The sequence below is a fragment of the Hyla sarda genome, unplaced genomic scaffold, assembly GCF_029499605.1.
Source record: "Hyla sarda isolate aHylSar1 unplaced genomic scaffold, aHylSar1.hap1 scaffold_200, whole genome shotgun sequence".
NCBI classification, from domain to species: Eukaryota; Metazoa; Chordata; class Amphibia; order Anura; family Hylidae; genus Hyla; species Hyla sarda.
In genome coordinates this window covers 212-24,683 of record NW_026608660.1, presented here as the reverse complement: position 1 = coordinate 24,683, position 24,472 = coordinate 212, and the positions used below count along the sequence as shown (strand labels likewise).

Here is a 24,472-nt window from a genome sequence, read left to right as displayed (position 1 = left end):
CTGGGCGTATTATTCTTCTTTTTCTTCTTTTTTTTCGTCTAATGCATACCCCATCAGTGCAGCAATGCTTATTCAATACCGCCAGCAGATGGAGACACTGGGGGATAATTTTCTAAGGATTTATACTGATTTTTCCTGTCTGAATTTGTCGCACAGAAAGTTGCAGGCCAAATATGTGTGACATTTCTGCGACTTTAGCTTCTAGAGCATTTTTACAACATTATACATAGGTGCTGAATACATAAAAAGCGACTGTTCAGCGACAGACAAGTCGCATCGGCTGAAAGTAGGCCAGAATGTCAGTCCATGTTGGAGCAGGTTTAGATACAGTCTAAAGTATAGATCTCAAAGTCTGTGCACAGAATTTAGCAAGGGCCTCGCACCTTCTGATGCATCAGGTAGGTGCACAATAGCATAGCCTAACCCTCTGTACTTTGGTCTATATTGATGCGGGACATAGACAGCCAGCTGATGACCAATCCATTAGTGCAATGGATGGCTGGAAGCATTTGTCTTTGCCTTTGCAATACCACAGAAGCAATGCATGGTCAATGTACAGCAATGACACACCTGTGTGAACAGCCAGGAGACCCCCCCCCATGTTATGTTACATAGTTACATAGTTAGTACGGTCGAAAAAAGACATATGTCCATCAAGTTCAACCAGGGAATTAAGGGGTAGGGGTGTGGCGCGATATTGGGGAAGGGATGAGATTTTATATTTCTTCATAAGCATTAATCTTATTTTGTCAATTAGGAACATTCAGCACCCACCCGCTATCAAGGCAGCTGCCTATCATGTCATGCCCTACCTGCACAGGTGTGCTGGCTACTCAAATGATCCAATTAAGGAGGCCATTTAGTCAGCAGCAGCAGAAGTCCTGTGCCTGGACGCTCCAACAGCGGCCAGACACAAGCAGAAGCAGCAGAAGCAGCAGCAGCAGCACCTTTTGTTTTTTGGCTGCAGCAGCAAGGCCCACAGGGCTGGCTAGCTGGCTAGCCAGCAAGCAGGTAGCAATGAAAGTAGGAATCTTTCTTTTTAACCCTGTAAGGGGGTGGTGCACTGTACCCGAAGATACTGCCATATCGGGTCAATGCATAGGGCGACGGAAGCAAGCTTCGAAATCGGCCCCCGTTCTCAAAAATCCATTTAATATATGGTCCCCAGATAGGGGACGTATCAGATATTAAACTGATAAGAACAGATACTACACTTGATCTTAGCCAAAAGGCCGAGAAGCGATAACCGTGAAAGGGGCGGGCCCAACAAGGTCCCCTTCATGGGCACTATCACTGCTTGCTGTCAGGGAGGCTGCCAGACAATTTTCCATGCACACTCTGGGCTGGGGGGCAGTCAACCACCAGTACACACAGCAGAACCTAAACCCATACCATTATTGCTAAGCAGCAAGACAGGGGCCCATTGCACTCCCACGGGGCCTTTTTAAATGCAATCCATAACCCGGATTTGCCAGGAACCCTTCTTACTCCTCCTACTTGTGTGACACTGGGCTTAGGATCTGCATAGGAAACACACACACAAGCACACACCTACCTTTGTTGCCTGCAGATGCCTCCTTGGCTGTCCCCAAACGGTATCAAACCAACACCCACGGGAAGCTGTAAGCATAGAGGACATGCCTGCACCCCATTGGACTTACCTGTGTGGGTTAAATCCGGGTTATTTGACAACCTATGGCGGTGATGGTTCTGCTCAGGCAGAGCAGTGCTGATGCTCCTCATAAAGCTGTCGCTGCTGTGAAGGTTCTAGGTGACATCACAAATCCCTATGGTTACATACACAACAAAGCTGGGTTGTTGTTGTTTACACTCTGCAAGGCCTGTGGAAGTGAGTGACATCATAGCACTGTAGTTCTGAGGGTTCTAGATGGATGCAACAATCTCCTGTTGCTTCTATGAAGGCCATAATAGACGACATCACCAAACAGCTCCATAGTCACATACACAGCAAAGGAGAGATGTTGTTTACACCTAGTGATGTCAGTGGTATTGAGTGACATCACAGCACAGTGCTAAGGCTCCTGGGCCTGGACACAGCAGCGGCTGCAATATCTCAACGGAGAATACGTTTATATATATGTGTGTGTGTGCGCGTATATATATATATATATATATATATATATATATATATATATATATATATATATATTCTCCGCCGAAATCACTTTTAAACCCATTTCCACCTTTTTACCCTTCTCTTCCTCTTACTTTTTTTTCACGTTTTTTTACGTTTTTCTCCTTTTCGCCTCTTTTCTGGGCGTATTATTCTTCTTTTTCTTCTTTTTTTTCGTCTAATGCATACCCCATCAGTGCAGCAATGCTTATTCAATACCGCCAGCAGATGGAGACACTGGGGGATAATTTTCTAAGGATTTATACTGATTTTTCCTGTCTGAATTTGTCGCACAGAAAGTTGCAGGCCAAATATGTGTGACATTTCTGCGACTTTAGCTTCTAGAGCATTTTTACAACATTATACATAGGTGCTGAATACATAAAAAGCGACTGTTCAGCGACAGACAAGTCGCATCGGCTGAAAGTAGGCCAGAATGTCAGTCCATGTTGGAGCAGGTTTAGATACAGTCTAAAGTATAGATCTCAAAGTCTGTGCACAGAATTTAGCAAGGGCCTCGCACCTTCTGATGCATCAGGTAGGTGCACAATAGCATAGCCTAACCCTCTGTACTTTGGTCTATATTGATGCGGGACATAGACAGCCAGCTGATGACCAATCCATTAGTGCAATGGATGGCTGGAAGCATTTGTCTTTGCCTTTGCAATACCACAGAAGCAATGCATGGTCAATGTACAGCAATGACACACCTGTGTGAACAGCCAGGAGACCCCCCCCCCCCCCCATGTTATGTTACATAGTTACATAGTTAGTACGGTCGAAAAAAGACATATGTCCATCAAGTTCAACCAGGGAATTAAGGGGTAGGGGTGTGGCGCGATATTGGGGAAGGGATGAGATTTTATATTTCTTCATAAGCATTAATCTTATTTTGTCAATTAGGAACATTCAGCACCCACCCGCTATCAAGGCAGCTGCCTATCATGTCATGCCCTACCTGCACAGGTGTGCTGGCTACTCAAATGATCCAATTAAGGAGGCCATTTAGTCAGCAGCAGCAGAAGTCCTGTGCCTGGACGCTCCAACAGCGGCCAGACACAAGCAGAAGCAGCAGAAGCAGCACCACCTTTTGTTTTTTGGCTGCAGCAGCAAGGCCCACAGGGCTGGCTAGCTGGCTAGCCAGCAAGCAGGTAGCAATGAAAGTAGGAATCTTTCTTTTTAACCCTGTAAGGGGGTGGTGCACTGTACCCGAAGATACTGCCATATCGGGTCAATGCATAGGGCGACGGAAGCAAGCTTCGAAATCGGCCCCCGTTCTCAAAAATCCATTTAATATATGGTCCCCAGATAGGGGACGTATCAGATATTAAACTGATAAGAACAGATACTACACTTGATCTTAGCCAAAAGGCCGAGAAGCGATAACCGTGAAAGGGGCGGGCCCAACAAGGTCCCCTTCATGGGCACTATCACTGCTTGCTGTCAGGGAGGCTGCCAGACAATTTTCCATGCACACTCTGGGCTGGGGGGCAGTCAACCACCAGTACACACAGCAGAACCTAAACCCATACCATTATTGCTAAGCAGCAAGACAGGGGCCCATTGCACTCCCACGGGGCCTTTTTAAATGCAATCCATAACCCGGATTTGCCAGGAACCCTTCTTACTCCTCCTACTTGCATGTGACACTGGGCTTAGGATCTGCATAGGAAACACACACACAAGCACACACCTACCTTTGTTGCCTGCAGATGCCTCCTTGGCTGTCCCCAAACGGTATCAAACCAACACCCACGGGAAGCTGTAAGCATAGAGGACATGCCTGCACCCCATTGGACTTACCTGTGTGGGTTAAATCCGGGTTATTTGACAACCTATGGCGGTGATGGTTCTGCTCAGGCAGAGCAGTGCTGATGCTCCTCATAAAGCTGTCGCTGCTGTGAAGGTTCTAGGTGACATCACAAATCCCTATGGTTACATACACAACAAAGCTGGGTTGTTGTTGTTTACACTCTGCAAGGCCTGTGGAAGTGAGTGACATCATAGCACTGTAGTTCTGAGGGTTCTAGATGGATGCAACAATCTCCTGTTGCTTCTATGAAGGCCATAATAGACGACATCACCAAACAGCTCCATAGTCACATACACAGCAAAGGAGAGATGTTGTTTACACCTAGTGATGTCAGTGGTATTGAGTGACATCACAGCACAGTGCTAAGGCTCCTGGGCCTGGACACAGCAGCGGCTGCAATATCTCAACGGAGAATACGTTTATATATATGTGTGTGTGTGCGCGTATATATATATATATATATATATATATATATATATATATATATATATTCTCCGCCGAAATCACTTTTAAACCCATTTCCACCTTTTTTTCCCTTCTCTTCCTCTTACTTTTTTTTCACGTTTTTTTACGTTTTTCTCCTTTTCGCCTCTTTTCTGGGCGTATTATTCTTCTTTTTCTTCTTTTTTTTCGTCTAATGCATACCCCATCAGTGCAGCAATGCTTATTCAATACCGCCAGCAGATGGAGACACTGGGGGATAATTTTCTAAGGATTTATACTGATTTTTCCTGTCTGAATTTGTCGCACAGAAAGTTGCAGGCCAAATATGTGTGACATTTCTGCGACTTTAGCTTCTAGAGCATTTTTACAACATTATACATAGGTGCTGAATACATAAAAAGCGACTGTTCAGCGACAGACAAGTCGCATCGGCTGAAAGTAGGCCAGAATGTCAGTCCATGTTGGAGCAGGTTTAGATACAGTCTAAAGTATAGATCTCAAAGTCTGTGCACAGAATTTAGCAAGGGCCTCGCACCTTCTGATGCATCAGGTAGGTGCACAATAGCATAGCCTAACCCTCTGTACTTTGGTCTATATTGATGCGGGACATAGACAGCCAGCTGATGACCAATCCATTAGTGCAATGGATGGCTGGAAGCATTTGTCTTTGCCTTTGCAATACCACAGAAGCAATGCATGGTCAATGTACAGCAATGACACACCTGTGTGAACAGCCAGGAGACCCCCCCCCCCCCCCCCCCATGTTATGTTACATAGTTACATAGTTAGTACGGTCGAAAAAAGACATATGTCCATCAAGTTCAACCAGGGAATTAAGGGGTAGGGGTGTGGCGCGATATTGGGGAAGGGATGAGATTTTATATTTCTTCATAAGCATTAATCTTATTTTGTCAATTAGGAACATTCAGCACCCACCCGCTATCAAGGCAGCTGCCTATCATGTCATGCCCTACCTGCACAGGTGTGCTGGCTACTCAAATGATCCAATTAAGGAGGCCATTTAGTCAGCAGCAGCAGAAGTCCTGTGCCTGGACGCTCCAACAGCGGCCAGACACAAGCAGAAGCAGCAGAAGCAGCAGCAGCAGCACCACCTTTTGTTTTTTGGCTGCAGCAGCAAGGCCCACAGGGCTGGCTAGCTGGCTAGCCAGCAAGCAGGTAGCAATGAAAGTAGGAATCTTTCTTTTTAACCCTGTAAGGGGGTGGTGCACTGTACCCGAAGATACTGCCATATCGGGTCAATGCATAGGGCGACGGAAGCAAGCTTCGAAATCGGCCCCCGTTCTCAAAAATCCATTTAATATATGGTCCCCAGATAGGGGACGTATCAGATATTAAACTGATAAGAACAGATACTACACTTGATCTTAGCCAAAAGGCCGAGAAGCGATAACCGTGAAAGGGGCGGGCCCAACAAGGTCCCCTTCATGGGCACTATCACTGCTTGCTGTCAGGGAGGCTGCCAGACAATTTTCCATGCACACTCTGGGCTGGGGGGCAGTCAACCACCAGTACACACAGCAGAACCTAAACCCATACCATTATTGCTAAGCAGCAAGACAGGGGCCCATTGCACTCCCACGGGGCCTTTTTAAATGCAATCCATAACCCGGATTTGCCAGGAACCCTTCTTACTCCTCCTACTTGCATGTGACACTGGGCTTAGGATCTGCATAGGAAACACACACACAAGCACACACCTACCTTTGTTGCCTGCAGATGCCTCCTTGGCTGTCCCCAAACGGTATCAAACCAACACCCACGGGAAGCTGTAAGCATAGAGGACATGCCTGCACCCCATTGGACTTACCTGTGTGGGTTAAATCCGGGTTATTTGACAACCTATGGCGGTGATGGTTCTGCTCAGGCAGAGCAGTGCTGATGCTCCTCATAAAGCTGTCGCTGCTGTGAAGGTTCTAGGTGACATCACAAATCCCTATGGTTACATACACAACAAAGCTGGGTTGTTGTTGTTTACACTCTGCAAGGCCTGTGGAAGTGAGTGACATCATAGCACTGTAGTTCTGAGGGTTCTAGATGGATGCAACAATCTCCTGTTGCTTCTATGAAGGCCATAATAGACGACATCACCAAACAGCTCCATAGTCACATACACAGCAAAGGAGAGATGTTGTTTACACCTAGTGATGTCAGTGGTATTGAGTGACATCACAGCACAGTGCTAAGGCTCCTGGGCCTGGACACAGCAGCGGCTGCAATATCTCAACGGAGAATACGTTTATATATATGTGTGTGTGTGCGCGTATATATATATATATATATATATATATATATATATATATATATATATTTCTCCGCCGAAATCACTTTTAAACCCATTTCCACCTTTTTTTCCCTTCTCTTCCTCTTACTTTTTTTTCACGTTTTTTTACGTTTTTCTCCTTTTCGCCTCTTTTCTGGGCGTATTATTCTTCTTTTTCTTCTTTTTTTTTCGTCTAATGCATACCCCATCAGTGCAGCAATGCTTATTCAATACCGCCAGCAGATGGAGACACTGGGGGATAATTTTCTAAGGATTTATACTGATTTTTCCTGTCTGAATTTGTCGCACAGAAAGTTGCAGGCCAAATATGTGTGACATTTCTGCGACTTTAGCTTCTAGAGCATTTTTACAACATTATACATAGGTGCTGAATACATAAAAAGCGACTGTTCAGCGACAGACAAGTCGCATCGGCTGAAAGTAGGCCAGAATGTCAGTCCATGTTGGAGCAGGTTTAGATACAGTCTAAAGTATAGATCTCAAAGTCTGTGCACAGAATTTAGCAAGGGCCTCGCACCTTCTGATGCATCAGGTAGGTGCACAATAGCATAGCCTAACCCTCTGTACTTTGGTCTATATTGATGCGGGACATAGACAGCCAGCTGATGACCAATCCATTAGTGCAATGGATGGCTGGAAGCATTTGTCTTTGCCTTTGCAATACCACAGAAGCAATGCATGGTCAATGTACAGCAATGACACACCTGTGTGAACAGCCAGGAGACCCCCCCCCCCCCCCCCCCATGTTATGTTACATAGTTACATAGTTAGTACGGTCGAAAAAAGACATATGTCCATCAAGTTCAACCAGGGAATTAAGGGGTAGGGGTGTGGCGCGATATTGGGGAAGGGATGAGATTTTATATTTCTTCATAAGCATTAATCTTATTTTGTCAATTAGGAACATTCAGCACCCACCCGCTATCAAGGCAGCTGCCTATCATGTCATGCCCTACCTGCACAGGTGTGCTGGCTACTCAAATGATCCAATTAAGGAGGCCATTTAGTCAGCAGCAGCAGAAGTCCTGTGCCTGGACGCTCCAACAGCGGCCAGACACAAGCAGAAGCAGCAGAAGCAGCAGCAGCAGCACCACCTTTTGTTTTTTGGCTGCAGCAGCAAGGCCCACAGGGCTGGCTAGCTGGCTAGCCAGCAAGCAGGTAGCAATGAAAGTAGGAATCTTTCTTTTTAACCCTGTAAGGGGGTGGTGCACTGTACCCGAAGATACTGCCATATCGGGTCAATGCATAGGGCGACGGAAGCAAGCTTCGAAATCGGCCCCCGTTCTCAAAAATCCATTTAATATATGGTCCCCAGATAGGGGACGTATCAGATATTAAACTGATAAGAACAGATACTACACTTGATCTTAGCCAAAAGGCCGAGAAGCGATAACCGTGAAAGGGGCGGGCCCAACAAGGTCCCCTTCATGGGCACTATCACTGCTTGCTGTCAGGGAGGCTGCCAGACAATTTTCCATGCACACTCTGGGCTGGGGGGCAGTCAACCACCAGTACACACAGCAGAACCTAAACCCATACCATTATTGCTAAGCAGCAAGACAGGGGCCCATTGCACTCCCACGGGGCCTTTTTAAATGCAATCCATAACCCGGATTTGCCAGGAACCCTTCTTACTCCTCCTACTTGCATGTGACACTGGGCTTAGGATCTGCATAGGAAACACACACACAAGCACACACCTACCTTTGTTGCCTGCAGATGCCTCCTTGGCTGTCCCCAAACGGTATCAAACCAACACCCACGGGAAGCTGTAAGCATAGAGGACATGCCTGCACCCCATTGGACTTACCTGTGTGGGTTAAATCCGGGTTATTTGACAACCTATGGCGGTGATGGTTCTGCTCAGGCAGAGCAGTGCTGATGCTCCTCATAAAGCTGTCGCTGCTGTGAAGGTTCTAGGTGACATCACAAATCCCTATGGTTACATACACAACAAAGCTGGGTTGTTGTTGTTTACACTCTGCAAGGCCTGTGGAAGTGAGTGACATCATAGCACTGTAGTTCTGAGGGTTCTAGATGGATGCAACAATCTCCTGTTGCTTCTATGAAGGCCATAATAGACGACATCACCAAACAGCTCCATAGTCACATACACAGCAAAGGAGAGATGTTGTTTACACCTAGTGATGTCAGTGGTATTGAGTGACATCACAGCACAGTGCTAAGGCTCCTGGGCCTGGACACAGCAGCGGCTGCAATATCTCAACGGAGAATACGTTTATATATATGTGTGTGTGTGCGCGTATATATATATATATATATATATATATATATATATATATATATATTTCTCCGCCGAAATCACTTTTAAACCCATTTCCACCTTTTTTTCCCTTCTCTTCCTCTTACTTTTTTTTCACGTTTTTTTACGTTTTTCTCCTTTTCGCCTCTTTTCTGGGCGTATTATTCTTCTTTTTCTTCTTTTTTTTCGTCTAATGCATACCCCATCAGTGCAGCAATGCTTATTCAATACCGCCAGCAGATGGAGACACTGGGGGATAATTTTCTAAGGATTTATACTGATTTTTCCTGTCTGAATTTGTCGCACAGAAAGTTGCAGGCCAAATATGTGTGACATTTCTGCGACTTTAGCTTCTAGAGCATTTTTACAACATTATACATAGGTGCTGAATACATAAAAAGCGACTGTTCAGCGACAGACAAGTCGCATCGGCTGAAAGTAGGCCAGAATGTCAGTCCATGTTGGAGCAGGTTTAGATACAGTCTAAAGTATAGATCTCAAAGTCTGTGCACAGAATTTAGCAAGGGCCTCGCACCTTCTGATGCATCAGGTAGGTGCACAATAGCATAGCCTAACCCTCTGTACTTTGGTCTATATTGATGCGGGACATAGACAGCCAGCTGATGACCAATCCATTAGTGCAATGGATGGCTGGAAGCATTTGTCTTTGCCTTTGCAATACCACAGAAGCAATGCATGGTCAATGTACAGCAATGACACACCTGTGTGAACAGCCAGGAGACCCCCCCCCCCCCCCCCATGTTATGTTACATAGTTACATAGTTAGTACGGTCGAAAAAAGACATATGTCCATCAAGTTCAACCAGGGAATTAAGGGGTAGGGGTGTGGCGCGATATTGGGGAAGGGATGAGATTTTATATTTCTTCATAAGCATTAATCTTATTTTGTCAATTAGGAACATTCAGCACCCACCCGCTATCAAGGCAGCTGCCTATCATGTCATGCCCTACCTGCACAGGTGTGCTGGCTACTCAAATGATCCAATTAAGGAGGCCATTTAGTCAGCAGCAGCAGAAGTCCTGTGCCTGGACGCTCCAACAGCGGCCAGACACAAGCAGAAGCAGCAGAAGCAGCAGCAGCAGCACCACCTTTTGTTTTTTGGCTGCAGCAGCAAGGCCCACAGGGCTGGCTAGCTGGCTAGCCAGCAAGCAGGTAGCAATGAAAGTAGGAATCTTTCTTTTTAACCCTGTAAGGGGGTGGTGCACTGTACCCGAAGATACTGCCATATCGGGTCAATGCATAGGGCGACGGAAGCAAGCTTCGAAATCGGCCCCCGTTCTCAAAAATCCATTTAATATATGGTCCCCAGATAGGGGACGTATCAGATATTAAACTGATAAGAACAGATACTACACTTGATCTTAGCCAAAAGGCCGAGAAGCGATAACCGTGAAAGGGGCGGGCCCAACAAGGTCCCCTTCATGGGCACTATCACTGCTTGCTGTCAGGGAGGCTGCCAGACAATTTTCCATGCACACTCTGGGCTGGGGGGCAGTCAACCACCAGTACACACAGCAGAACCTAAACCCATACCATTATTGCTAAGCAGCAAGACAGGGGCCCATTGCACTCCCACGGGGCCTTTTTAAATGCAATCCATAACCCGGATTTGCCAGGAACCCTTCTTACTCCTCCTACTTGCATGTGACACTGGGCTTAGGATCTGCATAGGAAACACACACACAAGCACACACCTACCTTTGTTGCCTGCAGATGCCTCCTTGGCTGTCCCCAAACGGTATCAAACCAACACCCACGGGAAGCTGTAAGCATAGAGGACATGCCTGCACCCCATTGGACTTACCTGTGTGGGTTAAATCCGGGTTATTTGACAACCTATGGCGGTGATGGTTCTGCTCAGGCAGAGCAGTGCTGATGCTCCTCATAAAGCTGTCGCTGCTGTGAAGGTTCTAGGTGACATCACAAATCCCTATGGTTACATACACAACAAAGCTGGGTTGTTGTTGTTTACACTCTGCAAGGCCTGTGGAAGTGAGTGACATCATAGCACTGTAGTTCTGAGGGTTCTAGATGGATGCAACAATCTCCTGTTGCTTCTATGAAGGCCATAATAGACGACATCACCAAACAGCTCCATAGTCACATACACAGCAAAGGAGAGATGTTGTTTACACCTAGTGATGTCAGTGGTATTGAGTGACATCACAGCACAGTGCTAAGGCTCCTGGGCCTGGACACAGCAGCGGCTGCAATATCTCAACGGAGAATACGTTTATATATATGTGTGTGTGTGCGCGTATATATATATATATATATATATATATATATATATATATATATATTTCTCCGCCGAAATCACTTTTAAACCCATTTCCACCTTTTTTTCCCTTCTCTTCCTCTTACTTTTTTTTCACGTTTTTTTACGTTTTTCTCCTTTTCGCCTCTTTTCTGGGCGTATTATTCTTCTTTTTCTTCTTTTTTTTTCGTCTAATGCATACCCCATCAGTGCAGCAATGCTTATTCAATACCGCCAGCAGATGGAGACACTGGGGGATAATTTTCTAAGGATTTATACTGATTTTTCCTGTCTGAATTTGTCGCACAGAAAGTTGCAGGCCAAATATGTGTGACATTTCTGCGACTTTAGCTTCTAGAGCATTTTTACAACATTATACATAGGTGCTGAATACATAAAAAGCGACTGTTCAGCGACAGACAAGTCGCATCGGCTGAAAGTAGGCCAGAATGTCAGTCCATGTTGGAGCAGGTTTAGATACAGTCTAAAGTATAGATCTCAAAGTCTGTGCACAGAATTTAGCAAGGGCCTCGCACCTTCTGATGCATCAGGTAGGTGCACAATAGCATAGCCTAACCCTCTGTACTTTGGTCTATATTGATGCGGGACATAGACAGCCAGCTGATGACCAATCCATTAGTGCAATGGATGGCTGGAAGCATTTGTCTTTGCCTTTGCAATACCACAGAAGCAATGCATGGTCAATGTACAGCAATGACACACCTGTGTGAACAGCCAGGAGACCCCCCCCCCCCCCCCCCATGTTATGTTACATAGTTACATAGTTAGTACGGTCGAAAAAAGACATATGTCCATCAAGTTCAACCAGGGAATTAAGGGGTAGGGGTGTGGCGCGATATTGGGGAAGGGATGAGATTTTATATTTCTTCATAAGCATTAATCTTATTTTGTCAATTAGGAACATTCAGCACCCACCCGCTATCAAGGCAGCTGCCTATCATGTCATGCCCTACCTGCACAGGTGTGCTGGCTACTCAAATGATCCAATTAAGGAGGCCATTTAGTCAGCAGCAGCAGAAGTCCTGTGCCTGGACGCTCCAACAGCGGCCAGACACAAGCAGAAGCAGCAGAAGCAGCAGCAGCAGCACCACCTTTTGTTTTTTGGCTGCAGCAGCAAGGCCCACAGGGCTGGCTAGCTGGCTAGCCAGCAAGCAGGTAGCAATGAAAGTAGGAATCTTTCTTTTTAACCCTGTAAGGGGGTGGTGCACTGTACCCGAAGATACTGCCATATCGGGTCAATGCATAGGGCGACGGAAGCAAGCTTCGAAATCGGCCCCCGTTCTCAAAAATCCATTTAATATATGGTCCCCAGATAGGGGACGTATCAGATATTAAACTGATAAGAACAGATACTACACTTGATCTTAGCCAAAAGGCCGAGAAGCGATAACCGTGAAAGGGGCGGGCCCAACAAGGTCCCCTTCATGGGCACTATCACTGCTTGCTGTCAGGGAGGCTGCCAGACAATTTTCCATGCACACTCTGGGCTGGGGGGCAGTCAACCACCAGTACACACAGCAGAACCTAAACCCATACCATTATTGCTAAGCAGCAAGACAGGGGCCCATTGCACTCCCACGGGGCCTTTTTAAATGCAATCCATAACCCGGATTTGCCAGGAACCCTTCTTACTCCTCCTACTTGCATGTGACACTGGGCTTAGGATCTGCATAGGAAACACACACACAAGCACACACCTACCTTTGTTGCCTGCAGATGCCTCCTTGGCTGTCCCCAAATGGTATCAAACCAACACCCACGGGAAGCTGTAAGCATAGAGGACATGCCTGCACCCCATTGGACTTACCTGTGTGGGTTAAATCCGGGTTATTTGACAACCTATGGCGGTGATGGTTCTGCTCAGGCAGAGCAGTGCTGATGCTCCTCATAAAGCTGTCGCTGCTGTGAAGGTTCTAGGTGACATCACAAATCCCTATGGTTACATACACAACAAAGCTGGGTTGTTGTTGTTTACACTCTGCAAGGCCTGTGGAAGTGAGTGACATCATAGCACTGTAGTTCTGAGGGTTCTAGATGGATGCAACAATCTCCTGTTGCTTCTATGAAGGCCATAATAGACGACATCACCAAACAGCTCCATAGTCACATACACAGCAAAGGAGAGATGTTGTTTACACCTAGTGATGTCAGTGGTATTGAGTGACATCACAGCACAGTGCTAAGGCTCCTGGGCCTGGACACAGCAGCGGCTGCAATATCTCAACGGAGAATACGTTTATATATATGTGTGTGTGTGCGCGTATATATATATATATATATATATATATATATATATATATATATATTTCTCCGCCGAAATCACTTTTAAACCCATTTCCACCTTTTTTTCCCTTCTCTTCCTCTTACTTTTTTTTCACGTTTTTTTACGTTTTTCTCCTTTTCGCCTCTTTTCTGGGCGTATTATTCTTCTTTTTCTTCTTTTTTTTCGTCTAATGCATACCCCATCAGTGCAGCAATGCTTATTCAATACCGCCAGCAGATGGAGACACTGGGGGATAATTTTCTAAGGATTTATACTGATTTTTCCTGTCTGAATTTGTCGCACAGAAAGTTGCAGGCCAAATATGTGTGACATTTCTGCGACTTTAGCTTCTAGAGCATTTTTACAACATTATACATAGGTGCTGAATACATAAAAAGCGACTGTTCAGCGACAGACAAGTCGCATCGGCTGAAAGTAGGCCAGAATGTCAGTCCATGTTGGAGCAGGTTTAGATACAGTCTAAAGTATAGATCTCAAAGTCTGTGCACAGAATTTAGCAAGGGCCTCGCACCTTCTGATGCATCAGGTAGGTGCACAATAGCATAGCCTAACCCTCTGTACTTTGGTCTATATTGATGCGGGACATAGACAGCCAGCTGATGACCAATCCATTAGTGCAATGGATGGCTGGAAGCATTTGTCTTTGCCTTTACAATACCACAGAAGCAATGCATGGTCAATGTACAGCAATGACACACCTGTGTGAACAGCCAGGAGACCCCCCCCCCCCCCCCATGTTATGTTACATAGTTACATAGTTAGTACGGTCGAAAAAAGACATATGTCCATCAAGTTCAACCAGGGAATTAAGGGGTAGGGGTGTGGCGCGATATTGGGGAAGGGATGAGATTTTATATTTCTTCATAAGCATTAATCTTATTTTGTCAATTAGGAACATTCAGCACCCACCCGCTATCAAGGCAGCTGCCTATCATGTCATGCCCTACCTGCACAGGTGTGCTGGCTACTCAAATGATCCAATTAAGGAGGCCATTTAGTCAGCAGCAGCAGAAGTCCTGTGCCTGGACGCTCCAACAGCGGCCAGACACAAGCAGAAGCAGCAGAAGCAGCAGCAGCAGCACCACCTTTTGTTTTTTGGCTGCAGCAGCAAGGCCCACAGGGCTGGCTAGCTGGCTAGCCAGCAAGCAGGTAGCAATGAAAGTAGGAATCTTTCTTTTTAACCCTGTAAGGGGGTGGTGCACTGTACCCGAAGATACTGCCATATCGGGTCAATGCATAGGGCGACGGAAGCAAGCTTCGAAATCGGCCCCCGTTCTCAAAAATCCATTTAATATATGGTCCCCAGATAGGGGACGTATCAGATATTAAACTGATAAGAACAGATACTACACTTGATCTTAGCCAAAAGGCCGAGAAGCGATAACCGTGAAAGGGGCGGGCCCAACAAGGTCCCCTTCATGGGCACTATCACTGCTTGCTGTCAGGGAGGCTGCCAGACAATTTTCCATGCACACTCTGGGCTGGGGGGCAGTCAACCACCAGTACACACAGCAGAACCTAAACCCATACCATTATTGCTAAGCAGCAAGACAGGGGCCCATTGCACTCCCACGGGGCCTTTTTAAATGCAATCCATAACCCGGATTTGCCAGGAACCCTTCTTACTCCTCCTACTTGCATGTGACACTGGGCTTAGGATCTGCATAGGAAACACACACACAAGCACACACCTACCTTTGTTGCCTGCAGATGCCTCCTTGGCTGTCCCCAAACGGTATCAAACCAACACCCACGGGAAGCTGTAAGCATAGAGGACATGCCTGCACCCCATTGGACTTACCTGTGTGGGTTAAATCCGGGTTATTTGACAACCTATGGCGGTGATGGTTCTGCTCAGGCAGAGCAGTGCTGATGCTCCTCATAAAGCTGTCGCTGCTGTGAAGGTTCTAGGTGACATCACAAATCCCTATGGTTACATACACAACAAAGCTGGGTTGTTGTTGTTTACACTCTGCAAGGCCTGTGGAAGTGAGTGACATCATAGCACTGTAGTTCTGAGGGTTCTAGATGGATGCAACAATCTCCTGTTGCTTCTATGAAGGCCATAATAGACGACATCACCAAACAGCTCCATAGTCACATACACAGCAAAGGAGAGATGTTGTTTACACCTAGTGATGTCAGTGGTATTGAGTGACATCACAGCACAGTGCTAAGGCTCCTGGGCCTGGACACAGCAGCGGCTGCAATATCTCAACGGAGAATACGTTTATATATATGTGTGTGTGTGCGCGTATATATATATATATATATATATATATATATATATATATATATATTTCTCCGCCGAAATCACTTTTAAACCCATTTCCACCTTTTTTTCCCTTCTCTTCCTCTTACTTTTTTTTCACGTTTTTTTACGTTTTTCTCCTTTTCGCCTCTTTTCTGGGCGTATTATTCTTCTTTTTCTTCTTTTTTTTCGTCTAATGCATACCCCATCAGTGCAGCAATGCTTATTCAATACCGCCAGCAGATGGAGACACTGGGGGATAATTTTCTAAGGATTTATACTGATTTTTCCTGTCTGAATTTGTCGCACAGAAAGTTGCAGGCCAAATATGTGTGACATTTCTGCGACTTTAGCTTCTAGAGCATTTTTACAACATTATACATAGGTGCTGAATACATAAAAAGCGACTGTTCAGCGACAGACAAGTCGCATCGGCTGAAAGTAGGCCAGAATGTCAGTCCATGTTGGAGCAGGTTTAGATACAGTCTAAAGTATAGATCTCAAAGTCTGTGCACAGAATTTAGCAAGGGCCTCGCACCTTCTGATGCATCAGGTAGGTGCACAATAGCATAGCCTAACCCTCTGTACTTTGGTCTATATTGATGCGGGACATAGACAGCCAGCTGATGACCAATCCATTAGTGCAATGGATGGCTGGAAGCATTTGTCTTTGCCTTTGCAATACCACAGAAGCAATGCATGGTCAATGTACAGCAATGACACACCTGTGTGAACAGCCAGGAGACCCCCCCCCCCCCATGTTATGTTACATAGTTACATAGTTAGTACGGTCGAAAAAAGACATATGTCCATCAAGTTCAACCAGGGAATTAAGGGGTAGGGGTGTGGCGCGATATTGGGGAAGGGATGAGATTTTATATTTCTTCATAAGCATTAATCTTATTTTGTCAATTAGGAACATTCAGCACCCACCCGCTATCAAGGCAGCTGCCTATCATGTCATGCCCTACCTGCACAGGTGTGCTGGCTACTCAAATGATCCAATTAAGGAGGCCATTTAGTCAGCAGCAGCAGAAGTCCTGTGCCTGGACGCTCCAACAGCGGCCAGACACAAGCAGAAGCAGCAGAAGCAGCAGCAGCAGCACCACCTTTTGTTTTTTGGCTGCAGCAGCAAGGCCCACAGGGCTGGCTAGCTGGCTAGCCAGCAAGCAGGTAGCAATGAAAGTAGGAATCTTTCTTTTTAACCCTGTAAGGGGGTGGTGCACTGTACCCGAAGATACTGCCATATCGGGTCAATGCATAGGGCGACGGAAGCAAGCTTCGAAATCGGCCCCCGTTCTCAAAAATCCATTTAATATATGGTCCCCAGATAGGGGACGTATCAGATATTAAACTGATAAGAACAGATACTACACTTGATCTTAGCCAAAAGGCCGAGAAGCGATAACCGTGAAAGGGGCGGGCCCAACAAGGTCCCCTTCATGGGCACTATCACTGCTTGCTGTCAGGGAGGCTGCCAGACAATTTTCCATGCACACTCTGGGCTGGGGGGCAGTCAACCACCAGTACACACAGCAGAACCTAAACCCATACCATTATTGCTAAGCAGCAAGACAGGGGCCCATTGCACTCCCACGGGGCCTTTTTAAATGCAATCCATAACCCGGATTTGCCAGGAACCCTTCTTACTCCTCCTACTTGCATGTGACACTGGGCTTAGGATCTGCATAGGAAACACACACACAAGCACACACCTACCTTTGTTGCCTGCAGATGCCTCCTTGGCTGTCCCCAAACGGTATCAAACCAACACCCACGGGAAGCTGTAAGCATAGAGGACATGCCTGCACCCCATTGGACTTACCTGTGTGGGTTAAATCCGGGTTATTTGACAACCTATGGCGGTGATGGTTCTGCTCAGGCAGAGCAGTGCTGATGCTCCTCATAAAGCTGTCGCTGCTGTGAAGGTTCTAGGTGACATCACAAATCCCTATGGTTACATACACAACAAAGCTGGGTTGTTGTTGTTTACACTCTGCAAGGCCTGTGGAAGTGAGTGACATCATAGCACTGTAGTTCTGAGGGTTCTAGATGGATGCAACAATCTCCTGTTGCTTCTATGAAGGCCATAATAGACGACATCACCAAACAGCTCCATAGTCACATACACAGCAAAGGAGAGATGTTGTTTACACCTAGTGATGTCAGTGGTATTGAGTGACATCACAGCACAGTGCTAAGGCTCCTGGGCCTGGACACAGCAGCGGCTGCAATATCTCAACGGAGAATACGTTTATATATATGTGTGTGTGTGCGCGTATATATATATATATATATATATATATATATATATATATATATTTCTCCGCCGAAATCACTTTTAAACCCATTTCCACCTTTTTTTCCCTTCTCTTCCTCTTACTTTTTTTTCACGTTTTTTTACGTTTTTCTCCTTTTCGCCTCTTTTCTGGGCGTATTATTCTTCTTTTTCTTCTTTTTTTTCGTCTAATGCATACCCCATCAGTGCAGCAATGCTTATTCAATACCGCCAGCAGATGGAGACACTGGGGGATAATTTTCTAAGGATTTATACTGATTTTTCCTGTCTGAATTTGTCGCACAGAAAGTTGCAGGCCAAATATGTGTGACATTTCTGCGACTTTAGCTTCTAGAGCATTTTTACAACATTATACATAGGTGCTGAATACATAAAAAGCGACTGTTCAGCGACAGACAAGTCGCATCGGCTGAAAGTAGGCCAGAATGTCAGTCCATGTTGGAGCAGGTTTAGATACAGTCTAAAGTATAGATCTCAAAGTCTGTGCACAGAATTTAGCAAGGGCCTCGCACCTTCTGATGCATCAGGTAGGTGCACAATAGCATAGCCTAACCCTCTGTACTTTGGTCTATATTGATGCGGGACATAGACAGCCAGCTGATGACCAATCCATTAGTGCAATGGATGGCTGGAAGCATTTGTCTTTGCCTTTGCAATACCACAGAAGCAATGCATGGTCAATGTACAGCAATGACACACCTGTGTGAACAGCCAGGAGACCCCCCCCCCCCCCCCATGTTATGTTACATAGTTACATAGTTAGTACGGTCGAAAAAAGACATATGTCCATCAAGTTCAACCAGGGAATTAAGGGGTAGGGGTGTGGCGCGATATTGGGGAAGGGCTGAGATTTTATATTTCTTCATAAGCATTAATCTTATTTTGTCAATTAGGAACATTCAGCACCCACCCGCTATCAAGGCAGCTGCCTATCATGTCATGCCCTACCTGCACAGGTGTGCTGGCTACTCAAATGATCCAATTAAGGAGGCCATTTAGTCAGCAGCAGCAGAAGTCCTGTGCCTGGACGCTCCAACAGCGGCCAGACACAAGCAGAAGCAGCAGAAGCAGAGCAGCAGCAGCAGCACCACCTTTTGTTTTTTGGCTGCAGCAGCAAGGCCCACAGGGCTGGCTAGCTGGCTAGCCAGCAAGCAGGTAGCAATGAAAGTAGGAATCTTTCTTTTTAACCCTGTAAGGGGGTGGTGCACTGTACCCGAAGATACTGCCATATCGGGTCAATGCATAGGGCGACGGAAGCAAGCTTCGAAATCGGCCCCCGTTCTCAAAAATCCATTTAATATATGGTCCCCAGATAGGGGACGTATCAGATATTAAACTGATAAGAACAGATACTACACTTGATCTTAGCCAAAAGGCCGAGAAGCGATAACCGTGAAAGGGGCGGGCCCAACAAGGTCCCCTTCATGGGCACTATCACTGCTTGCTGTCAGGGAGGCTGCCAGACAATTTTCCATGCACACTCTGGGCTGGGGGGCAGTCAACCACCAGTACACACAGCAGAACCTAAACCCATACCATTATTGCTAAGCAGCAAGACAGGGGCCCATTGCACTCCCACGGGGCCTTTTTAAATGCAATCCATAACCCGGATTTGCCAGGAACCCTTCTTACTCCTCCTACTTGCATGTGACACTGGGCTTAGGATCTGCATAGGAAACACACACACAAGCACACACCTACCTTTGTTGCCTGCAGATGCCTCCTTGGCTGTCCCCAAACGGTATCAAACCAACACCCACGGGAAGCTGTAAGCATAGAGGACATGCCTGCACCCCATTGGACTTACCTGTGTGGGTTAAATCCGGGTTATTTGACAACCTATGGCGGTGATGGTTCTGCTCAGGCAGAGCAGTGCTGATGCTCCTCATAAAGCTGTCGCTGCTGTGAAGGTTCTAGGTGACATCACAAATCCCTATGGTTACATACACAACAAAGCTGGGTTGTTGTTGTTTACACTCTGCAAGGCCTGTGGAAGTGAGTGACATCATAGCACTGTAGTTCTGAGGGTTCTAGATGGATGCAACAATCTCCTGTTGCTTCTATGAAGGCCATAATAGACGACATCACCAAACAGCTCCATAGTCACATACACAGCAAAGGAGAGATGTTGTTTACACCTAGTGATGTCAGTGGTATTGAGTGACATCACAGCACAGTGCTAAGGCTCCTGGGCCTGGACACAGCAGCGGCTGCAATATCTCAACGGAGAATACGTTTATATATATGTGTGTGTGTGCGCGTATATATATATATATATATATATATATATATATATATATATATTTCTCCGCCGAAATCACTTTTAAACCCATTTCCACCTTTTTTTCCCTTCTCTTCCTCTTACTTTTTTTTCACGTTTTTTTACGTTTTTCTCCTTTTCGCCTCTTTTCTGGGCGTATTATTCTTCTTTTTCTTCTTTTTTTTCGTCTAATGCATACCCCATCAGTGCAGCAATGCTTATTCAATACCGCCAGCAGATGGAGACACTGGGGGATAATTTTCTAAGGATTTATACTGATTTTTCCTGTCTGAATTTGTCGCACAGAAAGTTGCAGGCCAAATATGTGTGACATTTCTGCGACTTTAGCTTCTAGAGCATTTTTACAACATTATACATAGGTGCTGAATACATAAAAAGCGACTGTTCAGCGACAGACAAGTCGCATCGGCTGAAAGTAGGCCAGAATGTCAGTCCATGTTGGAGCAGGTTTAGATACAGTCTAAAGTATAGATCTCAAAGTCTGTGCACAGAATTTAGCAAGGGCCTCGCACCTTCTGATGCATCAGGTAGGTGCACAATAGCATAGCCTAACCCTCTGTACTTTGGTCTATATTGATGCGGGACATAGACAGCCAGCTGATGACCAATCCATTAGTGCAATGGATGGCTGGAAGCATTTGTCTTTGCCTTTGCAATACCACAGAAGCAATGCATGGTCAATGTACAGCAATGACACACCTGTGTGAACAGCCAGGAGACCCCCCCCCCCCCCCATGTTATGTTACATAGTTACATAGTTAGTACGGTCGAAAAAAGACATATGTCCATCAAGTTCAACCAGGGAATTAAGGGGTAGGGGTGTGGCGCGATATTGGGGAAGGGATGAGATTTTATATTTCTTCATAAGCATTAATCTTATTTTGTCAATTAGGAACATTCAGCACCCACCCGCTATCAAGGCAGCTGCCTATCATGTCATGCCCTACCTGCACAGGTGTGCTGGCTACTCAAATGATCCAATTAAGGAGGCCATTTAGTCAGCAGCAGCAGAAGTCCTGTGCCTGGACGCTCCAACAGCGGCCAGACACAAGCAGAAGCAGCAGAAGCAGCAGCAGCAGCACCACCTTTTGTTTTTTGGCTGCAGCAGCAAGGCCCACAGGGCTGGCTAGCTGGCTAGCCAGCAAGCAGGTAGCAATGAAAGTAGGAATCTTTCTTTTTAACCCTGTAAGGGGGTGGTGCACTGTACCCGAAGATACTGCCATATCGGGTCAATGCATAGGGCGACGGAAGCAAGCTTCGAAATCGGCCCCCGTTCTCAAAAATCCATTTAATATATGGTCCCCAGATAGGGGACGTATCAGATATTAAACTGATAAGAACAGATACTACACTTGATCTTAGCCAAAAGGCCGAGAAGCGATAACCGTGAAAGGGGCGGGCCCAACAAGGTCCCCTTCATGGGCACTATCACTGCTTGCTGTCAGGGAGGCTGCCAGACAATTTTCCATGCACACTCTGGGCTGGGGGGCAGTCAACCACCAGTACACACAGCAGAACCTAAACCCATACCATTATTGCTAAGCAGCAAGACAGGGGCCCATTGCACTCCCACGGGGCCTTTTTAAATGCAATCCATAACCCGGATTTGCCAGGAACCCTTCTTACTCCTCCTACTTGCATGTGACACTGGGCTTAGGATCTGCATAGGAAACACACACACAAGCACACACCTACCTTTGTTGCCTGCAGATGCCTCCTTGGCTGTCCCCAAACGGTATCAAACCAACACCCACGGGAAGCTGTAAGCATAGAGGACATGCCTGCACCCCATTGGACTTACCTGTGTGGGTTAAATCCGGGTTATTTGACAACCTATGGCGGTGATGGTTCTGCTCAGGCAGAGCAGTGCTGATGCTCCTCATAAAGCTGTCGCTGCTGTGAAGGTTCTAGGTGACATCACAAATCCCTATGGTTACATACACAACAAAGCTGGGTTGTTGTTGTTTACACTCTGCAAGGCCTGTGGAAGTGAGTGACATCATAGCACTGTAGTTCTGAGGGTTCTAGATGGATGCAACAATCTCCTGTTGCTTCTATGAAGGCCATAATAGACGACATCACCAAACAGCTCCATAGTCACATACACAGCAAAGGAGAGATGTTGTTTACACCTAGTGATGTCAGTGGTATTGAGTGACATCACAGCACAGTGCTAAGGCTCCTGGGCCTGGACACAGCAGCGGCTGCAATATCTCAACGGAGAATACGTTTATATATATGTGTGTGTGTGCGCGTATATATATATATATATATATATATATATATATATATATATATCTCCGCCGAAATCACTTTTAAACCCATTTCCACCTTTTTTTCCCTTCTCTTCCTCTTACTTTTTTTTCACGTTTTTTTACGTTTTTCTCCTTTTCGCCTCTTTTCTGGGCGTATTATTCTTCTTTTTCTTCTTTTTTTTCGTCTAATGCATACCCCATCAGTGCAGCAATGCTTATTCAATACCGCCAGCAGATGGAGACACTGGGGGATAATTTTCTAAGGATTTATACTGATTTTTCCTGTCTGAATTTGTCGCACAGAAAGTTGCAGGCCAAATATGTGTGACATTTCTGCGACTTTAGCTTCTAGAGCATTTTTACAACATTATACATAGGTGCTGAATACATAAAAAGCGACTGTTCAGCGACAGACAAGTCGCATCGGCTGAAAGTAGGCCAGAATGTCAGTCCATGTTGGAGCAGGTTTAGATACAGTCTAAAGTATAGATCTCAAAGTCTGTGCACTGAATTTAGCAAGGGCCTCGCACCTTCTGATGCATCAGGTAGGTGCACAATAGCATAGCCTAACCCTCTGTACTTTGGTCTATATTGATGCGGGACATAGACAGCCAGCTGATGACCAATCCATTAGTGCAATGGATGGCTGGAAGCATTTGTCTTTGCCTTTGCAATACCACAGAAGCAATGCATGGTCAATGTACAGCAATGACACACCTGTGTGAACAGCCAGGAGACCCCCCCCCCCCCCCATGTTATGTTACATAGTTACATAGTTAGTACGGTCGAAAAAAGACATATGTCCATCAAGTTCAACCAGGGAATTAAGGGGTAGGGGTGTGGCGCGATATTGGGGAAGGGATGAGATTTTATATTTCTTCATAAGCATTAATCTTATTTTGTCAATTAGGAACATTCAGCACCCACCCGCTATCAAGGCAGCTGCCTATCATGTCATGCCCTACCTGCACAGGTGTGCTGGCTACTCAAATGATCCAATTAAGGAGGCCATTTAGTCAGCAGCAGCAGAAGTCCTGTGCCTGGACGCTCCAACAGCGGCCAGACACAAGCAGAAGCAGCAGAAGCAGCAGCAGCAGCACCACCTTTTGTTTTTTGGCTGCAGCAGCAAGGCCCACAGGGCTGGCTAGCTGGCTAGCCAGCAAGCAGGTAGCAATGAAAGTAGGAATCTTTCTTTTTAACCCTGTAAGGGGGTGGTGCACTGTACCCGAAGATACTGCCATATCGGGTCAATGCATAGGGCGACGGAAGCAAGCTTCGAAATCGGCCCCCGTTCTCAAAAATCCATTTAATATATGGTCCCCAGATAGGGGACGTATCAGATATTAAACTGATAAGAACAGATACTACACTTGATCTTAGCCAAAAGGCCGAGAAGCGATAACCGTGAAAGGGGCGGGCCCAACAAGGTCCCCTTCATGGGCACTATCACTGCTTGCTGTCAGGGAGGCTGCCAGACAATTTTCCATGCACACTCTGGGCTGGGGGGCAGTCAACCACCAGTACACACAGCAGAACCTAAACCCATACCATTATTGCTAAGCAGCAAGACAGGGGCCCATTGCACTCCCACGGGGCCTTTTTAAATGCAATCCATAACCCGGATTTGCCAGGAACCCTTCTTACTCCTCCTACTTGCATGTGACACTGGGCTTAGGATCTGCATAGGAAACACACACACAAGCACACACCTACCTTTGTTGCCTGCAGATGCCTCCTTGGCTGTCCCCAAACGGTATCAAACCAACACCCACGGGAAGCTGTAAGCATAGAGGACATGCCTGCACCCCATTGGACTTACCTGTGTGGGTTAAATCCGGGTTATTTG

The 24,472-nt window shown here is 46.1% G+C and overlaps 11 non-coding genes across 11 annotated transcripts; all 11 read right to left on the bottom strand.

The window, feature by feature from the left end:
• Window positions 1-1,053: 1,053 nt before the first annotated feature.
• On the bottom strand, window positions 1,054-1,244 carry LOC130317547 (U2 spliceosomal RNA). Its single transcript, XR_008864652.1, has one exon. It is a non-coding gene; the product is annotated as a U2 spliceosomal RNA (small nuclear RNA).
• A 2,083-nt stretch (window positions 1,245-3,327) lies between these two features.
• Window positions 3,328-3,518, bottom strand: LOC130317534 (U2 spliceosomal RNA). Its single transcript, XR_008864640.1, has one exon. It is a non-coding gene; the product is annotated as a U2 spliceosomal RNA (small nuclear RNA).
• A 2,091-nt stretch (window positions 3,519-5,609) lies between these two features.
• Window positions 5,610-5,800, bottom strand: LOC130317521 (U2 spliceosomal RNA). The gene has a single exon (XR_008864629.1). It is a non-coding gene; the product is annotated as a U2 spliceosomal RNA (small nuclear RNA).
• A 2,093-nt stretch (window positions 5,801-7,893) lies between these two features.
• On the bottom strand, window positions 7,894-8,084 carry LOC130317509 (U2 spliceosomal RNA). Its single transcript, XR_008864618.1, has one exon. It is a non-coding gene; the product is annotated as a U2 spliceosomal RNA (small nuclear RNA).
• A 2,088-nt stretch (window positions 8,085-10,172) lies between these two features.
• On the bottom strand, window positions 10,173-10,363 carry LOC130317497 (U2 spliceosomal RNA). The gene has a single exon (XR_008864607.1). It is a non-coding gene; the product is annotated as a U2 spliceosomal RNA (small nuclear RNA).
• A 2,090-nt stretch (window positions 10,364-12,453) lies between these two features.
• On the bottom strand, window positions 12,454-12,644 carry LOC130317485 (U2 spliceosomal RNA). Its single transcript, XR_008864596.1, has one exon. It is a non-coding gene; the product is annotated as a U2 spliceosomal RNA (small nuclear RNA).
• Window positions 12,645-14,731: 2,087 nt separating this feature from the next.
• On the bottom strand, window positions 14,732-14,922 carry LOC130317473 (U2 spliceosomal RNA). The gene has a single exon (XR_008864585.1). It is a non-coding gene; the product is annotated as a U2 spliceosomal RNA (small nuclear RNA).
• Window positions 14,923-17,006: 2,084 nt separating this feature from the next.
• Window positions 17,007-17,197, bottom strand: LOC130317461 (U2 spliceosomal RNA). The gene has a single exon (XR_008864574.1). It is a non-coding gene; the product is annotated as a U2 spliceosomal RNA (small nuclear RNA).
• A 2,090-nt stretch (window positions 17,198-19,287) lies between these two features.
• Window positions 19,288-19,478, bottom strand: LOC130317448 (U2 spliceosomal RNA). The gene has a single exon (XR_008864563.1). It is a non-coding gene; the product is annotated as a U2 spliceosomal RNA (small nuclear RNA).
• A 2,084-nt stretch (window positions 19,479-21,562) lies between these two features.
• On the bottom strand, window positions 21,563-21,753 carry LOC130317436 (U2 spliceosomal RNA). The gene has a single exon (XR_008864552.1). It is a non-coding gene; the product is annotated as a U2 spliceosomal RNA (small nuclear RNA).
• Window positions 21,754-23,835: 2,082 nt separating this feature from the next.
• Window positions 23,836-24,026, bottom strand: LOC130317424 (U2 spliceosomal RNA). Its single transcript, XR_008864541.1, has one exon. It is a non-coding gene; the product is annotated as a U2 spliceosomal RNA (small nuclear RNA).
• Between the last annotated feature and the right edge of the window lie 446 nt (window positions 24,027-24,472).